At 44.7% G+C, this 14,446-nt stretch overlaps 1 long non-coding RNA gene across 1 annotated transcript in view; it reads left to right on the top strand.

Moving 5' to 3' along the window:
* Positions 1-9,895: 9,895 nt before the first annotated feature.
* The window catches only part of LOC139396415 (uncharacterized), a 28,017-nt gene continuing 23,466 nt past the window's right edge, over positions 9,896-14,446 (top strand). Inside the window, exons 1-2 of the long non-coding RNA XR_011630755.1 lie at positions 9,896-10,257; positions 12,172-12,226. This is a non-coding gene — a long non-coding RNA (uncharacterized lncRNA). The remainder of the gene's footprint in view (positions 10,258-12,171; positions 12,227-14,446) is intronic.

Genomic DNA, 14,446 nt, shown 5'->3' with positions numbered 1-14,446 from the left:
TCTCCTGAAATTCCACACCATTGCTGTTAAGGATGTTGAAAGATATACAGTACAGAGTAACCGCGTACAGTTACTGTAAATGTGACATGTATGGTAGGTTACTGTAAATGTGACAAGTATGTTACTGTAAATGTGACATGTATGGTATGTTACTGTAAATGTGACATGTATGGTATGTTACTGTAAATGTGACATGTATGGTAGGTTACTGTAAATGTGACATGTCTGGTAGGTTACTGTAAATGTGACATGTCTGGTAGGTTACTGTAAATGTGACATGCATGGTAGGTTACTGTAAATGTCACATGTATGGTAGGTTACTGTAAATGTCACATGTATGGTAGGTTACTGTAAATGTCACATGTATGGTAGGTTACTGTATATATGACATGTATGGTAGGTTACTGTAAATGTGACATGTTTGGTAGGTTACTGTAAATGTGACATGTCTGGTAGGTTACTGTAAATGTGACATGTCTGGTAGGTTACTGTAAATGTGACATGTATGGTAGGTTACTGTATCTGGCAGGGTACAAACCGTGTATTACAATACCCACAGCTCTTACATTCTGAAGCACAACTCTTGTTTCAGAACGCTGGTTGTAAATACTGTCTCGCGTTTCTGTACATTTGAATTCGGCTGACTTGATCGTCTTTCCATTGGTTTAGTGTCAACTGTCATTTTGAATTGTATGACTGCAAGGTATGTTTAGATTTTTTTCTGTACGTATGATCATTAACGCATATTGTCGTGCAGCACGATATACACTTGGAGAATTTGTACATTACAGGGCTATTTTAACGGCAATGGTTGAAAAATATGACATTGCTCAGAATATCGCTCTAATCTTGGGTTTTAATGCGGTTGATTTATTAAAATAAATGATATTCTGTTGCTGTAAAAAGAACTGATCTGCTGTTGAATATCTTCTGATAATGGTGGTTAACAAAAAGCTACAACAAACTTTTGGTCAATTCAGGTTTTTCTTCTACTTTGTTCATGTTCTTTTAATGTGTACATTATTATTATTATTATTATTATTATTATTATATGTATTTTTTTGCGTTTGGTTTTGATATTACATACAGACAGGAAATCCAAGTTTGCTCACTTACATGAGTGGTCAAAAGTAGTGCACTACATAGGGAATAGGATGCCATTTTGAACTAAATTAGAGTAGATTAATACGTTGCGTGTGTGTGGCAGGGAACATAGTCCCTGTGGTGCAGGGTAGGCAACCCTGTTCCTAAAGGGCCTCAGGTACAGCAGGATATGGTTCCAACTACGCGCCACATCTGACCAACTGAACTAATTGATCAGTTCAGTGATTGCCTAAATTCATCACACCTGGTCTTCTAGGTTGGTTAAATCCAAACATGAGGTGCTTGCGGGGGGGGGGGGGGGGGGGGGGGGGTTGCCTTACCCTACTGTGGTGCTATGATAAAGGCCCTATTCAGGAAGTGTCTCATAAATGGCTAATACAGTCTTGTGACCGCTGACCTGGATTTGAATCCTAGTCGGTGTCACCTTTCACACAGCACCAGGACCTGTAGTCTTAAAGCATCTCACAGTAGGAGTGCTGATCTAGAATCAGTGTATGCTTTTACATCATAATAAGTAAGATTACAGTATATGGACCGGATCGATCTGATCCTAGATCAGCGCTTATATTCTAAGACGCTTTGTGAATATGGGCCCAGAGTTAAATTACTAGTTTCTTGGATGTGGTATTTCTGTAAAAAACTAATAATAATCTGTACTTGGGAATATTTTTGTACAAATCTGAATCGGTAATGTACACATTTTCAGTGTCATTAAAGCGTGTTCAATTGTCTAATTTAACTGTGCACTGTCTGTGTAATGGTTTTCTTCCGTTGAAGGAGAGGACCAAAGCGCAGCGTGGTAAGTGTCCATGGTATTTATTTAAACACATAAACTGAACACGCCATACAAAAACAATAAACGTAATGTGAATAACCAAAACCGAAAACAGTACCGTGTGGTGCAAAACACAGACACTGAAACAATCATCCACAAAAACACAGTGAAACCCAGGCTACCTAAGTATGATTCTCAATCAGAGACAACTAACGACACCTGCCTCTGATTGAGAACCATACTAGGCCGAACACAGAAAAACAACCTAGACACACAAATCATAGAATGCCCACCCAGCTCACGTCCTGACCAACACTAAAACAAGGAAAACACAAAAGAACTATGGTCAGAACGTGACAGTACCCCCCCCCCCCCCCCCCCCCTCCAAGGTGCGGACTCCGACCGCACAACCTAAACATATAGGGCAGGGTCTGGGTGGGCATCTGTCCGCGGTGGTGGCTCTGGCGCTGGAAGTGGACCCCACTCCATCATTGTCTTTGTCCACCTCCCTAGCGTCCTTTGAGTGGCGACCCTCACCGCCGACCTTGGCCTAGGAACCCTAACAAAGGGCCCCACTGGACTGAGGGGCAGCTCCGGACTGAGGGGCAGCTCGGGACTGAGGTAGCTCATGACCGAGGGGTAGCTCAGGACTGAGGGGTAGCTTGGGACTGAGGTAGCTCATGACCGAGGGGTAGCTCAGGACTGTGGGGTAGCTCAGGACTGAGAGGTAGCTCAGGCTGGTTGACGGCTCTGGCAGCTCCTGGCTGACTGGCGGCTCTGGCAGGTCCTGGCTGAATGGCGGCTCTGGCAGGTGCTGGCTGAATGGCGGCTCTGGCAGGTGCTGGCTGAATGGCGGCTCTGGCGGATCCTGGCTGAATGGCGGCTCTGGCGGATCCTGGCTGAATGGCGGCTCTGGCGGATCCTGGCTGAATGGCGGCTCTGGCGGATCATGGCTGAATGGCGGCTCTGGCGGATCCTGGCTGAATGGCGGCTCTGGCGGCTCATGGCTGAATGGCGGCTCTGGCGGATCCTGGCTGAATGGCGGCACTGGCGGCTCCTTGCTGACTGGCAGCTCTGGCGGCTCCTTGCAGACTGGCGGCTCTGGCGGCTCCTTGCAGACTGGCGGCTCTGGCGGCTCCTTGCAGACTGGCGGCTCTAGCAACTCCGGACAGGCGGGAGACTCTATCAGCTCCTGACAGGTGGGAGACTCTAGCAGCTCCGGACAGGCAGGAGACTCTAGCCGCTCCGGACAAGCGGGAGACTCTAGCAGCTCCGGACAAGCGGGAGACTCTAGCAGCTCTGGACAAGTGGGAGACTCTAGCAGCTCTGGACAGGCGGGCGGCTCAGATGGCGCTTGGCAGACCGGCAGCTCAGGCGGCGCTGGGCAGACGGGCAGCTCAGGCGGCGCTGGGCAGACGGCGCTGGGCAGACGGGCAGCTCAGGCGGCGCTGGGCAGAGGAGCTCTGGCACCTCTGGACTGAGGGGCTCTGGCGCCTCTGGACTGAGGGGCTCTGACGCCTCTGGACTGAGGGGCTCTGGCAGCGCTGGACAGAGGGGCTCTGGCGCCTCTGGACTGAGGGGCTCTGGCGCCTCTGGACTGAGGGGCGGAAGCTCTGGCAGCGCCAGACAGGCGGGAGACTCCGGCAGCGCTGGAGAGTATGAAGGCTCTAGCAGCGCTGGACAGGCGGGAGCACCTGTTGCCAAAGAACGGAGAGAAAGCCTGGTGCGGGGTGCCGGCACTGGTTGTACCGGGCTGGGGACACGCACCTCAGGGTGAGTGCAAGGAACAGGACACACCGGGTTGTGAAGGTGTACTGGAGACCTGGTGTGTATAGCCGGCATCAAATCTTCCGGAACTCTAACACAAGTTTCAGGCTGAGTACGAGGAACTGACACAGGTGGCATCGGACAGCTAACACGCTCCTCAGGGCGAATGCCGTGCACACTACGCCAAACCAACAGCTCTCTCTCTCTACTCAGTCCAATAACTCCTCAACATTCACGTCATTCAGCCTTCACGTCATTCAGCCTTCACGTCATTCAGCCTTCACGTCATTCAGCCTTCAAGTCATTCAGCCTTCAAGTCATTCAGCCTTCAAGTCATTCAGCCTTCAGGTCATTCAGCCTTCAGGTCATTCAGCCTTCACGTCATTCAGCCTTCAGGTCATTCAGCCTTCACGTCATTCAGCCTTCACGTCATTCAGCCTTCACGTCATTCAGCCTTCAGGTCATTCAGCCTTCAGGTCATTCAGCCTTTATTTAACCAAGACAGAGCCTGGACTTTAGAAACCGATTTAATTTAGCAGATCCTCTTATCCTCTTGGGCTCCCGAGTAGCGCAACGGTCTAAGGCACTGCATCTCGGTGCTCGGGGTGTCATTACTGGTTCGATTCCAGGCTGTATCACAACTAGCCGTGATTGTGGCGCACAATTGGCCCAGCGTCGTCCTGGTTCTGGTTTGGCCGGGGTAGGCCGTCTTGGTAAATAAGAATTTCTTAACTGACTTGCCTAGTTAAATAATGGTAAAATCAAATCCATAGTGACTGAAATTTAGGAGGGATGGAAGGGCCAAGAGACCAGAGGTGGCAGAGTGGAGTACTTGGGTTAAGGTGTAAGGGTTTGAGCACAGCCTTAAAGTAGGGAGGGGAAGTTCTTCTTGCTGCTCTGTAGGCAAGTACCATGGTCTTGTAGTGAATACCAGCTTTGACTGGAAGCCAGTGAAGTGTGCGGAGGAACAGGGTGACTTAGGGAAAACTTAGGAAGGTTGAACACCAGGCGGGCTGTGGTGTTCTGGATAAGTTACAGGGGTTTGATGGTAGAAGCGGAGAAACCAGCAAATCAGCGAGATGCAGTAGTCTAGACTGGAGATGACAAGTGCCTGGATTAGGAATTGCGCCGCTTCGTGTGTGAGGAAAGGTGATACTCTACGGCTGTTGTAGAGCATGAAACGGCAGGGGCGAGTCACTTGTTTGAGTTGTTCTGTGTGAGTGGGACCCGTGGACTCAATAGACTTGAGTGAATGAGGAGTGGATGTCGTCAACCTTCTTTTCAAAGGGGTTGACAAAGTAATCCGCAGAGAGGGAGGAGGCGGGGGTGGAGGATTAAGGAGGGAGAAGAAGGTGGAAAAGAGTTTCCTAGGTTTAGAGGCAGAAGCTTGAAATTTAGAGCGAAAGAAAGTGGCTTTAACAGTGGATACAGAGGAAGAGAAGGTAGAGAGAGGTGGGAGTGAAAGGATGAAAAGGCCTCCAGAAGTTTAGTTTTCCTCCATTTTTGCTCAGCTGACCACAGCCCTGTTTGGTAAGCTCCCCATGAGTCACTCGGCCACGGAGCAGGAGGGGAGGGCCCAGTCAGCCGGGAAGAAAGGGTACAGTGCAAGTCATAGGATGTAGAAAGGGAGGAGAGTAGGGTCGAAGAGGCAGAATCAGGAGACCGGAGCGAGAAGGATTTAGCAAAAGGGAGCGATAATAGGATAGAAGAGGAGAGAGTAGTGGGAGAGAGAGAAGAGTGCGACTAAATTTAGACAGTAGTAAATACTAACACTAATTTCTAATTGCCTTGCAGAGATGAAACCACTCCCCCTCCATAAAAGCTACTAATTATTAAAACAACAACAATCACAAATTGCACTGCCCCTTGATCCTGGTTGATGTGTCAACAATCAGCTGCAAGTTATGAGCAGTTAGCAGTTCACACCAAGTAGGGTACTGGGAAGACAGTCAGCAGTTCACACACCAAGTAGGCTACTGGGAAGACAGTCAGCAGTTCACACACCATGTAGGATTCTGGGAAGACAGTCAGCAGTTCATAAAGTAGATTGTCCTAGCTAGCTTGCAAAAAGACAGTGCTAGACAACAACAGATTAAGACAAAAATGATATCAGGAGTCCTTTAGCCTATAGAATGAACCCCTGCCAGTTAATTCAATACTGTAGACAATTTGACTGAGATTAATAATGGCGCCGAAGGGGGCGGCTGCCGTTTTACGGGCTCCTAACCGACTGTTCTACTGTGTGTTTTTCTGCATTGTTTTTAACTTATTTTGTACATAACGTTGCTGCTACCGCCTCTTATGACCGAAAAGAGCTTCTGGATTCAGAACAGCGATTACTCACCTCGAACTGGACGAAGAACCAAATCCCTGTCAACGTGCCATCACTGGAAAATAAACTGGATGATCTCCACTCGAAACTATCCTACCAACGGGACATTAAAAAATGTAATATATTATGTTGACGCGTGACGTGACGCTTGGCATTCAGACCAAAGAGTTCCATCTTGGTTTCATCAGACCAGAGAATCTTGTTTCTCATGGTCTTAGAGTCTTTAGATGCCTTTTGGCAAACTCCAAGCAGGCTGTCATTTGCCTTTTACAGAGGAGTGGCTTCCGTCTGGCCACTCTACCGTGAAGGCCTGATGCTGCAGAGATGGTTGTTCTTCTGGAAGATTCTCCCATCTCCACAAAGGAACTCTGGAGCTCTGTCAGAGTGACCATCAGGTTCTTGGTCACCTCCCTGACCAAGGCCCTTCTCCCCGATTGCTCGGTTTAGCCGGGCGGCCACCTCTAGGAAGAGTCTTGGTGGTTCCAAACTTCTTCAAATTAAGAATGATTGAGGCCACTGTGTTCTTGGGGACCTTCAATATGGCAGAAATGTTTTGGTACCCTTCCCCAGATCTGTCTCTGAGCTCTATGGACAATTCATTCGACATCACGGTTTGGTTTTTGCTCTGACATGGGCTGCATTTCAAACTTATTAAAGACACACCCTCGCCTTATGCCCTTGGGGGTGTTGGGGTAGGGTCCTTGTTCCTTGTCAATCATTGGCTTATTGGTGAAATCAGCAGTCAGATAATATATTCTTTAAGTAAATCAATCAAACCTTTATTAATGCAATTGCAGACAGAAGTTGACAACAGAAACACAGCACGTATGTTTCAGAGTAAATTCTGCAAAATAAAAAAGGTCAAAGTTGCTTTAATATACTTGCAGTCGAGTGATGTAACTGCCTACATCAACACCTTCTACTCATGAGACGAAGCCCGTGCATATACAGTTATACATACTCGCATGAGAAAGCAATAGTCCAGTGTTTTCTAAGGGCTCAGCAGTAATGTTATATTCCCGTGTGGCTTACAGTGAGTGGTATGTTTGATTTATCTCTTATCTATTTACTCCCCTGCAGAGGTCTGTGTCTATGTATCGCTTTTAGCCTTGAGGCGCTTTCTCACAGACACCCTGTTTTGACTGCACACACATCCCCCAGACCGTTTCTTATAAGAGGCAGAGACTAGAAAATAACTGTGGAACAATATTAAACCTTATACTGCTTAAATTGTTAATCTGTAGTCCAGGACCCTATAAATGTAGTGTGGGAGGGTCTTATAACCATTCCCCTTCTATTAATACAACACAAGCATAATCAATTATTATAATACATCAATCATTTGTTGCAGCCCTTATCATGACCCCAAGGTGACCCACATCAGGGGAATCCCTGTCACCATCTTGGATGTCGGTCCAAAGGAAAACAAGGGAAGTTTGTAACGTAAGCCCCTCAACCCTCGTTTTTTGATCTAGCTTGCGAGTGTACAATTATTTTCACTCCGTGGCCTGAAACGCCCCATAATTCAATTCGCATTGTTTGTACATTCGCTAAGAAAAGTCAGCCGAAACTTTGAACCTCAACTTCAATATGGATAAGTCGACATACAAGTGTAAGTGAAAATTGTGCTACTAATGCACATGACGGCACATACACGTCTCGCAAAAAGTAAATATGTTTTTGTTTGGTTATCTTTTGGAGATTGTACGAATAAAACATTTTCCTTCTTCAGAAGTTCCAGCTAATTAATTAGCTAGCTATCATACAGTAGGCAGGTTAACGTTAGTTAGCTAATTATTTTGCGAGCTATCATACAGTAGGCAGGCTAACATTAGTTAGCTAATTAATTATCTAGCTATCATACAGTGGGCAGGCTAACGTTAGGTAGCTAATTAATTAGCTAGCTATCATACAGTAGGCAGGCTAACGTTAGTTAGCTAATTAATTTTGCTAGCTATCATACAGTAGGCAGGCTAACGTTAGTTAGCTAATTAATTTTCTAGCTATCATACAGTGTGCAGGCTAACGTTAGGTAGCTAATTAATTAGCTAGCTATCATACAGTAGGCAGGCTAACGTTAGTTAGCTAATTAATTTTGCTAGCTATCATACAGTAGACAGGCTAACGTTAGTTAGCTAATTAATTTTGCTAGCTATCATACAGTAGGCAGGCTAACGTTAGTTAGCTAATTAATTAGCCAGCTATCATACAGTAGGCAGGCTAACGTTAGTTAGCTAATTAATCAGCTAGCTATCATACAGTAGGCAGGCTAACGTTAGTTAGCTAATTAATTTTCTAGCTATCATACAGTGGGCAGGCTAACGTTAGGTAGCTAATTAATTAGCTAGCTATCATACAGTAGGCAGGCTAACGTTAGTTAGCTAATTAATTAGCTAGCTATCATACAGTAGGCAGGCTAACATTAGTTAGCTAATTAATTAGCTAGCTATCATACAGTAGGCAGGCTAACGTTAGTTAGCTAATTAATTTTCTAGCTATCATACAGTGGGCAGGCTAACGTTAGGTAGCTAATTAATTAGCTAGCTATCATACAGTAGGCAGGCTAACGTTAGTTAGCTAATTAATTTTGCTAGCTATCATACAGTAGGCAGGCTAACATTAGTTAGCTAATTAATTAGCTAGCTATCATACAGTAGGCAGGCTAACGTTAGTTAGCTAATTAATTAGCTAGCTATCATACAGTAGGCAGGCTAACGTTAGTTAGCTAATTAATTAGCCAGCTATCATACTGTAGGCGTATATTAATAATTATATATTTAATATAAGTAGACATGCACTCGTAATTGACTGTAGCCCATATCAAGCACCCACAAGCTCCCGGCGGCTGGAAACACAATCATCACGGGATGAACGAGTGATGACTTTCCGGGCAAGTGCAGTCCATCTATAAAAATCATTCCTTCCTCCCTCGTTCTGCAAGTGTCCACTTCACTTGAGGGCTGAGGGGATGGTCTTTTAAGTGTTTGGAATGCAGCCATGCACTGTCAACTGTGGGACCTTGTATAGACAGGTGTCTGCCTTTCCAAATCATGTCCAGCCTATTGAATTTACCACAGGTTGACTCCAATCAAGTTGTAGAAACAGCTCAAGGATGATCAATGGAAACAGAATGCACCTGAGCTCGATTTCGAGTCTCATAAAACTTGCTTTATGGTCTAAATGTAAGATGATGATTAGGCATAAGGTTAGCAGTGTGGTTAAGGTTAGGTTTCAAATCTGGTTTTAAAAAGAGAAGTGGTGGAAATAGGCGGGGTTTATGACTTTGTGGCTGTGGTAACTAGCGACGACCTTAGTTGGAGTTAAAGCGATGTTGGTTTCACTTTAAGACTAGCAGTCGGCTCATAGTTTTAGCACAGATGGAACAATGAGCCAGAAATTTCACCGGATATATAAATATGAATCATCCGGTTGGCGTTTCCAAATATGGTGATAAATAGAAGCCCAGTGTCCGGTTAGTTGAAGAACATATCGCGAGATCTTATTTTGGCCGAAATTCTGCACATTTTCTCATCACTGAAACATTTGATCTCTTACCGGTTATCGATTTACAGAATTTGAATCTATAACAAACCGAGTGGAATGCTTTTTGCAGACTTTACCCTTTGCCAGAAGCGTTTTTCTTTCTCTCCATTTTAATTGAATGCACACGCCAACATCACAGAGTAGGCGTTCCCCATCGGAAAAATCCAAATAAATGCCAGAGGATCTCACTAACTGGCGCTTGTTCGGCCCGTTATGATTCATTTGCCTTCATTGGAAACGACAGGCTCAGGTCTATCTTGGTTAATAACAATCTTTGATCTTAGCTTTACAGATCGCCATTATTGGGTTTAGCAGTGGAATAGCGATTAAGAGTGCAGACTGGGGCTTTAGGAGTAAAAGTAGAACAGGCTATTTTAATGAAATCCATCGAAGTGCGGAACTACTACTACTGCCGACTACTGCTGTATAATAGTATCATCATCGGTTGTTATTCGAGATGATATCCGCTACGAGCTGAAACGAAACGGTACGAAGATCGGACACCTGGAATTATAACCAAAGCAGAATCAACCAGCCAGCTCAGCTCCATCGAACATTCAGTTTACTGGAAATACATCAGTCCTTTGATGGGATCTTATTTTGCCTTTATTAGAGAAGAGAAGCCATTCCCGTGGGGTTTATTTCATGGGGATGTGTTCAAGACAAGAGAGAATACAAAAAGACGTCAACATCGTAATTCAAAGGTGCAAGGCAGAGAAAGACTGCCTTTTCTCTGGTGAGTGTGTCTGTGTACAGTAGTGGAACGGTACGTGTTCCACCCAGGTTAATAAAGCCGTATGTTGATTCACACACACACACACACACACACTCATCCGTTTCGTCCTTGTCCTCGATAGCAAAAAAAACATAAAAAGCATCTTCTAGACACAGTTGTCAACATCACAAATTAATCTAATTATTGACCGACATTTTATTTGATAGGTGTGTGCGGTGATTAAATTGGTGAAGCCTATAAAGTGTCTTGAGTTATCATTACATTTTGGCGTGGCAAAACATTAGACCATGGTACGGAAAGTTTTTTTATTTTTTAAATGGGACTAATTATTTGAAACATTTTAAAATAGAATGGAGTAGAAAATCAACATTAATATGCTTGTCATGATGACACGGCTTTGGTTCAACATCCCTACAGATTGATGGACAGCCATAATATTGATGACACCAGCCGTAGCTAGTCTATTCGCCTATCGACGTTAGTTGTACCGGACGTAGGCTAACGGTTGTGTAAACTTATACTGACAAACATATTAACGCAACATGTAAAGTGTTGGTCCCATGTTTCATGAGCTGAAATAAAATATCCCAGAAATGTTTCATATGCACTAAAATCGTAATTCTCTCAAATGTTGTGCACAAATTATTTTTACATCCACGTTAGTGAGTATTTATCCCTTGCCAAGATAATCCATCCACCTGACAGTTGTAGCATATCAAGAAGCTGATTAAACAGCATGATCATTATACAGGTGCACCTTGTGCTGGGGACAAGTTGCGGGAGCGTGCATATTGGCAGGCTGACAGCAAGAATGTCCACCAGAGAATTAAATGTTAATTTATCTATCATAAGCTGCCTCTAATGTCTTTTTAGAGAATTTGTCAGTATGTCCAACAGTTCGGCGTCGTAACCAACTTCAGTGGGCCAATGCTCACCTTCGATGGCCACTGGCCTCGCTGGAGAAGTGTCCTCTTTACAGATGAATCCTGGTTTCAACTGTACCGGGAAGATGGCAGACAGCGTGTATGACATCATGTGGGTGACGTCAACGTTGTGAACAGAGTGCCCCATGGTGGGGTTATGGTATGGGCAGGCAGAAGCTACGGACAACAAACAGTTGCATTTTATCGACGGCAATTTGAATGCACAGAGATACCGTGACGAGATCCTGAGGCCCGTTGTCCTGCCATTCAGCCACCGCCATCACCTCATGTTTCAGCATAATGCACGGCCCCATGTAACGCAAGGGTCTGTACACAATTCCTGGAAGCTGAAAATGTCCCAGTTCTTCTATGGCCTGCATACTCACCAGATATGTCACCTGTTGAGCATGTTTGGGATGCTCTGGAGTTTCCGCCAATATCTAGCGTCTTCAGTCATTTGAGGAGTGGGACAACATTCCACAGCCTGATCAACTCTATATGAATGAGATGTGTTGTGCTGCATGAGGCATAGTTAAATAAAGGTGTTGTGCTCCATAGCATAGTTAAATAAAAACAAAATGGTGGTCACATCAGATACTGACCACACCCCTTTTTAAAAATATATTTTTAAAGGTAACTTTGACCCGTAATGCATATCTGTATTCGTAGTCATGTGACATCCATAGATTAGGGCCTAATTCATTCATTTATATGAACCGTAACTCTTAGTAAAAACTTTGAAATTGTTGCATGTTGTGATTTATATTTTTGTTGAGCCAACAATTTTTTTACCTCCTTTTTATATATTTTGTCCATCAGTGGGCACCCCCTTTCAATGTTTCCATGGAAACTGCATTTGTTGAAAGGGGACTTCCCCCCCCCCCCCCCCCCCTTCTTCTCCCTGTGGTCTGGCATAGCAGTGGCTTGGTTAATAACCCTCCTCTTTGGTTTCTGTTCTGACCGGTTCTGTTTCCCCTGTTATTTATTTCAGATTTCAGATACTCTGACGCCACCTTCACCTTCACCTATTCCAAAGGCTCCAGAAGGTACAGTACAACGTTCAGAGAATTACACTTCCTGTATCTTACTGGGTCATGGCTTGTCTACTGGTTGTCATCAGGGCTGGTTGTTTACACTTCCTGTATCTTACTGGGCTTGTCTACTGGTTGTCATCAGGGCTGGTTGTTTACACGTTCTGTATCTTACTGGGCTTGTCTACTGGTTGTCATCAGGGCTGGTTGTTTACACTTCCTGTATCTTACTGGGCTTGTCTACTGGTTGTCATCAGGGCTGGTTGTTTACACGTTCTGTATCTTACTGGGCTTGTCTACTGGTTGTCATCAGGGCTGGTTGTTTACACTTCCTGTATCTTACTGGGCTTGTCTACTGGTTGTCATCAGGGCTAGTTGTTTACACGTTCTGTATCTTACTGGGCTTGTCTACTGGTTGTCATCAGGGCTGGTTGTTTACACTTCCTGTATCTTACTGGGCTTGTCTACTGGTTGTCATCAGGGCTGGTTGTTTACACGTTCTGTATCTTACTGGGCTTGTCTACTGGTTGTCATCAGGGCTGGTTGTTTACACGTTCTGTATCTTACTGGGCTTGTCTCCTGGTTGTCATCAGGGCTGGTTGTTTACACTTCCTGTATCTTACTGGGCTTGTCTACTGGTTGTCATCAGGGCTAGTTGTTTACACGTCCTGTATCTTACTGGGCTTGTCCACTGGTTGTCATCAGGGCTGGTTGTTTACACTTCCTGTATCTTACTGGGCTTGTCTACTGGTTGTCATCAGGGCTGGTTGTTTACACTTCCTGTATCTTACTGGGCTTGTCTACTGGTTGTCATCAGGGCTGGTTGTTTACACTTCCTGTATCTTACTGGGCTTGTCTACTGGTTGTCATCAGGGCTGGTTGTTCAGCTGGGTTTTTCATATGAATGATGTGTGTTTGCTGGGGTGAGGGGGGCTGGACCGTTGGACCTACCTTTTAAATCCACTTGACAGTCCCCCTGTGAGGCACAAATTAACTACCAGGACTGCCCTCCTTCAGGCCTGTAATTCATCGGATATATATGCTAATTTTAAATGATGCTGCTGAGGTCTGAACCTACAGTACCTAACCGTTGCTCACTGGACCAGCACCATTATCGATGAGACTGGTCCCAGGCCCTGATAGATTTAGGTATGTCTGGTATATAAGACTTCATTTTCGTCAAGTCTTCTAATATAGTTGACTGTAGTCGTTATTACATCCTAGACTTGGGTAGAGTTGATTCTGTAGTCGTTACTATATCCTGGACTTGGGTAGGGTTGACTCTGTAGTCGTTATTACATCCTAGACTTGGGTAGAGTTGATTCTGTAGTCGTTACTATATCCTGGACTTGGGTAGGGTTGACTCTGTAGTCATTATTATATCCTAGACTTGGGTAGAGTTGATTCTGTAGTCGTTACTATATCCTGGACTTGGGTAGAGTTGATTCTGTAGTCGTTATTACATCCTAGACTTGGGTAGAGTTGATTCTGTAGTCGTTACTATATCCTGGACTTGGGTAGGGTTGACTCTGTAGTCGTTATTACATCCTAGACTTGGGTAGAGTTGATTCTGTAGTCGTTACTATATCCTGGACTTGGGTAGGGTTGACTCTGTAGTCATTATTATATCCTAGACTTGGGTAGAGTTGATTCTGTAGTCGTTACTATATCCTGGACTTGGGTAGAGTTGATTCTGTAGTCGTTATTATATCCTAGACTTGGGTAGAGTTGATTCTGTAGTCGTTACTATATCCTGGACTTGGGTAGAGTTGATTCTGTAGTCGTTATTACATCCTAGACTTGGGTAGAGTTGATTCTGTAGTCGTTACTATATCCTGGACTTGGGTAGGGTTGACTCTGTAGTCATTATTATATCCTGGACTTGGGTAGGATTGACTCTGTAGTCATTATTATATCCTGGACTTGGGTAAGGTTGACTGTAGTCGTTACTATATCCTGGACTTGGGTAGGGTTGACTCTGTAGTCATTACTATATCCTGGACTTGGGTAGAGTTGATTCTGTAGTCATTATTACATCCTGGACTTGGGTAGAGTTGATTCTGTAGTCATTATTACATCCTGGACTTGGGTAGAGTTGACTCTGTAGTCGTTACTATATCCTGGACTTGGGTAGGGTTGACTCTGTAGTCGTTACTATATCCTGGACTTGGTAGGGTTGACTCTGTAGTCATTACTATATCCTGGACTTGGGTAGGGTTGACTCTGTAGTCATTA

The sequence above is a fragment of the Oncorhynchus clarkii genome, unplaced genomic scaffold (genome assembly GCF_045791955.1).
Source record: "Oncorhynchus clarkii lewisi isolate Uvic-CL-2024 unplaced genomic scaffold, UVic_Ocla_1.0 unplaced_contig_9663_pilon_pilon, whole genome shotgun sequence".
NCBI lineage: Eukaryota > Metazoa > Chordata > Actinopteri > Salmoniformes > Salmonidae > Oncorhynchus > Oncorhynchus clarkii.
The sequence above is the reverse complement of the archived record's forward strand: the minus strand, read 5'-3'. Positions and strand labels throughout refer to the sequence as shown.